This window comes from Pongo abelii, chromosome 9, assembly GCF_028885655.2.
Source record: "Pongo abelii isolate AG06213 chromosome 9, NHGRI_mPonAbe1-v2.0_pri, whole genome shotgun sequence".
Taxonomy (NCBI): domain Eukaryota; kingdom Metazoa; phylum Chordata; class Mammalia; order Primates; family Hominidae; genus Pongo; species Pongo abelii.
Genome location: NC_071994.2, coordinates 127,271,389 through 127,277,506, shown reverse-complemented (window position 1 = coordinate 127,277,506; position 6,118 = coordinate 127,271,389).

The following is a 6,118-nucleotide window of genomic DNA, read 5'->3' as shown; positions in this document are numbered from 1 at the left end:
TTGAATTTCACTATCCTCACACTGACAGATATTTGCAATTTTATCCCTTAGTCTTTAATAACAGAATAAAAATATATATGCTTGTTAGAAGAAGTTTTTATATTGATAAGAAGAATAGATACTGAGAGTGGGGGTAATTTCTAATTTTTATACTAACTGCAAAATAAGGTTCCTGAACAAAGACTCTCATCTTCAATATCATCCACCTTCCCCCTATAAGCCTTTCTCCTGACACACATATACACTTATCCCTAAGACTTCTCCCTTCCATTTCTTTCTCACTGCCACTGTACTAATAGATCACTGAACTTAGCAACCTACAAGAATTTTCTTAATGTCCACGATTCTCCTCCTTCAATTGGTTGAACAGGTGAAATAACCAAGACACATAGGAAATCTAAATAGGACAACCACTATGGAAAACAGTGTGGAGATTTCTTAAGGAACTAAAAGTAAATCTACCATTCGATTCAGGAATCCTACTATCGGGTATCTACCCAAAGAAAAAGCAGTCGTTATATGAAAAAGACACATGCATATGCATGTTTATAGCAGCACAATTTGCAATATGGAACCAGCCTAAGTGTCCATCGACTAACTAGTAGATAAAGAAAATGTGGCATGTATACACCATGCAATACTACTCAGGCATAAAAAGGAATAAAATAATGTCTTTTACAGCAACTTGGATGGAGCTGGAGACCATTATTCTAAGTGATACTCGGGAATGGAAAGCCAAATACCATATATTCTCACTTATAAGTGGGAGCTAAGCTATGAGGATGCACAAACACACAGACTGATATAATAGACAGTAAGGGACTCAGGGTGGAGGAAGTTGGGTGCGGGAAGAGAGATAAAAGACAATACACTGAGTGTAGTGTACACTGCTCAGGTGACAGGTGCACTAAACTCTCGGAATTCACTGCTAAAGAACTCATCCATGTAACCAAAAACCACATATACCCCCCAAAACTATTGAAATAAATGAAAGAAATTTATAAATTTAACACTGTAAAAAACTAGGAAAGAAGAAGAGGAGAGGAAAGAAATATGTGTAGAACAAGAGATGTACATTTAAAAATAACTAAAAGAGTGTAATTGGGTTGTTTGTAACACAAATGATAAATGCTTGAGGTGATGGATACCCCATTTACCCTGATCTGATTACAACTTATTGAATGCTTGTATCAAAACATCTCCTTCACCTCATAAATATATACACCTACTAAGTACCCACAAAAATTAAAAATTTAAAAAGTATTTAAACAGAAGCAGGCAAAGTTTTAGGCACATACCAACTGATGGGAAGCACTTCGAATATGGGTAGCAAGATTTTTCTCAAGTTTCTAGGCAAGAAGAATGTGTTCCTAAAGCCAAAACTCTATTTTACATAAGATGCCATGCCATACAGCCAAGACATTGCACCCTCTCCTCTGGATTACAAGACACATAGATGCCACACTCAGTCCTGCTATTAGAATGGACCTGAAATTCTGAATTTATCAGTTTTCAAACTTGAAAGTATAAATGGACCTGGTTTCCTTACAGGCAATATTCCCAGTGGCCTAATCCCCAGGCTTTAAAAGCATGAAAGGGCAAAGGGAGTAATTAGAGGCTTTCCTCTCTTTTCTCATGCCCTTTCTATTCCCTACCTCTTTATTTCTTAAGACATGACATATTCGCTATGAAAGTGGCATCACAAGTTTATAAACTACTTGGTAAATATTCAAAGGGGCAAAAAACCCCACACACTTCCTCTGCTTTAATATTATCAATGTTTTTATACTGATAAGGAATATTTTTAACTAGTTCCAATTAAGCTATATATGTAGTTTTGCATCTTTTTGTTTAGTTTATTTTTGGTTTACAATTTTATCAAAATATTTTCCATATTACTCAATTATTACAACTATCTTTTTTGTTTTCCTTTTGTTAGTTGACACATAAAAATTGTACATATTTATGAGATACAGAGTGATACTTCAATACATGTATACAATGTGCAATGATCAATTCAGAGTACTTAGTGTATCTATCCCCCACACACTTATCATGTCTCTGTGTTGTGACTATTCAAAAATCTTTCTTCTGGCTTTTTCAAAATATACAATAAATTATAGGTAACTATGTTCACCTTACAGTGCTCCAGAACACCAGAACTAATTCCTCCTATTCAGCTGTAATTTTGTATTCGTCGACCAACCTCTCTCCGTTTTCCCCTTCTATTCTTTCCAGCCTCTAATACCCACAGTTCTACTCTTTACTTTCAAGAGCTCAAAAAAAAATTTAGCTCCCACATACAAGTGAGAACATGCAGTATTCATATATCTGTGCCTGACTTATTTCACATAACATAGCATCCTCCAGGTTCATCCATGTTGCTGCAAATGACAGTATTTCACTCTTTTTAGTGGCTGAATAGTATTCCATTGTGTATATATACCATGGAGGTGCGTGTGTACTGCACCTTTGATATACTGACTTGCTTTCCTTTGTATAAATACCCAATAGTGAAATTGTTGGGCTGCATGAAAGTTCTATTTTTAGTTTTTAGAGAAATCCCCACACTGTTTTCCATAATGTTAACTTACATTCCCTATGGCCACTTTACTCAACCATATTCATTTTTATGGATATTTAATTTTTTAAGAGTTTTTAAATATTTTCCCAAATAAAAAAGTACTGATAGTTAGAAAAATAGGTAGATATAAGTGCATGGATAATGCACTATGATAATCTTATTAACTCATGTAGTTATCCATATTTGAGAGTTTACTAAAGGTAAGTAAACCTAAGTAGAAATCCTATAAAATTAATGAATATTATGGTTTTAAAGATTGTTATTAAATTGTTTACTTTGTTAGCACCAGTGCTCGCAAGAGCCAACTTTACCAGCGTTATTATTTAATTATTTAAAAGTTTTAAAGCTTTTACCATAAGCAATTTTCAACCAACTATCTTTAATCTTCATTTTTGGTTATTCCTAAAGCTAAACATATTTACAAATTTGTATTTATTATATTTCCTTATAGCAACTAAAAAAAGTGGGGTTGGTTTAGGACTAGATTAATTTAAAAATGGAATAGAACAGACAGCATAAAAACACACCCCTTGCATATTTGATTTAAGTCAAAGCTCGCATGGAAGATTACGGGAAATGTATTTTTCCAATAAATTATGCTTGGACAACTGAATCAACATGGAACAAATCAGATTAATCTCTTACCACATACTATACACAAAATCAATTACAGGGGCATTATAAACTCAAATTTTTATAACAAATAATACGGCTTTTACAAATTGAATTGGGGAGAAACTTTCTGATGCAGGTATAGAAACTAAGAGAAATAAAAGAAACGTCATTCGTTTTGGTTACTTTAATATTGAGAATAATATTAAAATAGTAAAAAATAAAAATAAAAAGTGAAAAAGATGTTACTTATAACAAATATTACTATCAAGGACTGGTATTCAAAATAGATAAAGAATTTCTAAAATTTATATTAAAATCAAGCAATCCAATATAAATGTAGGTAAATTACTTGGCCAGGCTTCACAAAAGGAGAAATACAATTGGCCAATAAACAACAAAAAAATCTACTCTATCACTTTAAGAGTTAGGGAAATGCAAATTAAAATTGCATTAAAATTATGCCTAAAGTAAATGTCAAAATTGTCAATTGCAAGAACTTTCACACATTGCTAAAGGGAATATAAATTTATAGAACTACTTTTAAAAAAAGGTTTATTACTTTCAAATAAGCTGGAAGATATCTTCCTCACAATATCAACATTTCCCTGTAGAAACCCAGGCATATGTGCCCCAGGGCAATGTATAAGAGTATTTAAGGCGGGATTTTTGTTATAACCAAAATTTGAACACCCAAGTATGTGCCAAGTGTATATTTTACAATGGAACAATGCATATGAATGAAATGAATAAATTTATTGCTATACATATCAATATGTACATGTCTTCAAAACATAATTTTAAATAATATTACATTAGAGCAAATGTGATTGTGATTTTTGCCATTAAATGCAATAGCAAAAACCGTAATTACTTTTGCCCAACCGTATAGAAACTCTATATTAAACATAACTATGATTCCACTTACATAAATTTTTAAAAGGCAAAATTTAACTGTATTGTTTAAAGATACCCTCAAAATTAATACGAAATTGAGATTCTCATGATAGTGGAATGGAAGGAGATTGACTTCAGGAAGAGATGTGAAGGCTCAAAGTTTGCTGGCAATAGTTACTTTTTAAATTTGGGTGGTGGAGACATGAATGTTTGCTTTAAGATAAATCTGGCCTGTGTCTGTATGAACTTTTATCTATTTATTTTATATTTCACAACACAACGCAAATGATGAAAATAAAAATAGTTAATTTGGAGATGTTCAATTCTGGCCCACAATACAATAACAAGGATTAGATTTCTCCTCTCACAATATAGACATAGAACACTGGACCCCAAAATATGTATTAAAACAGGTATTTTCAGACATTGAACAACAAGTAGCACAAGACTGTGATCCCCAAGAAAGGAAAAGCAAATGAGGTGAGCACTCTGTTCGGAGGCACATTCTGATCCATGGTGCATGGATGGGGGTCTGAAGCAGAGCACAACAGTTTTGCTGATTTGCAGGAACAGAGTTCTGAGCTAAACTATATAAATAAAGCAAAGTTTACACACACTCTACCAGAAAATTTAATAGGTAAGAAACTTCCCAACTCATTCGATGATTTCAGTATTACCTTGATACAAAAACAAGACAAAGACGTTATAGGAAAAGAGCTATCAATTTATATTCTTTATAAACAAATATATTAAAATTCCTAACAAAATTATACCAAATTGAATTTAATATATATGAAAAAATGATTTGCTTCATAATCAACCAGGTTGATTCCAGGAATGTAAGTATAGTTTAATATTCAGTACTCAAGAAATATAATTTGCTGTATTAACAAACTGAAAAAGAAAAACTATATGATTGTCTCAATAGATGCAGAAAATGCACTCGACAAATTGCAAAAGCCATTTCTGGTAAAAAAAAATCTCAGCTAACTAGGGGATAGAAGGAACCAATCTCATTTATTAAACAGAAAAACAAAACAAACACAACCAAAAAAAAAAACCAACCCCACAGCTGACGTCATTCTTAGTAGTAAAAAACTAGATATTCTCCCCTAAGATCAAGGACCTAGCATGTCTACTGCCACCACTTCTATTCAACATTGAGCTACAGTTTCTAGACAGGACAATTAGCTAAGAAAAAGAAGTAAAAGGAATCTAGATTGTAAAGGAGAAGTAAAATGTCTGTGTTTGCATACGACATGGTCATCTATGTAGAAAATCTGATGGAATATCTAAAGAGGCTACAGGAACTAATAAGTGAGTTTAGCTGAGTTGTAAGATATAAGATTCATATGCAATAATCAATCAACTGTATGTATTAACAATGAACAATTGGAAGTTGAAATTTTAAAAGTACTATTTAAAATAGCATCAAAATAAAATATTCCTTGTGATAAACCTGACAAAATGTACTGGATATGAGCACTGAAACAACACAACATTGTTGAGAGAAACAAAAGAGATCAACAGTATTTGTGATCAAACATAATCCAGTATTATTAAGATAGCAATTCTCCCAAATTTATTGATTGATTGAATGCAATTCCAATCAAAATCACAGCAGGCTTTTGTGTGTGTAAATAAACAATTTTTTTGTGTAAAATTTATATGGAAACGCAAAGGACTTTTTTATTTTATTTTTTTTGAGATGGAGTATTGCTCTCGCCCAGGCTGGAGTGCTCACTGCAAGCTCCACCTCTCGGGTTCACGCCATTCTCCTGCCTCAGCCTCCCAAGTAGCTGGGACTGAAGGCACCCACTACCATGCCTGGCTAATTTTTTGTATTTTTAGTAGAGACGGGGTTTCACCATGTTAGCCAGGATGGTCTCGATCTCGTGACCTCGTGATCTGCCCGCCTCGGCCTCCCAAAGTGCTGGGATTACAGGCGTGAGCCACCCCGCCCGGCCGCAAAGGACTTTGAATAGCAAAAGTAATTGTGAAAAAAATAGAGAAATGGCTCAGTGG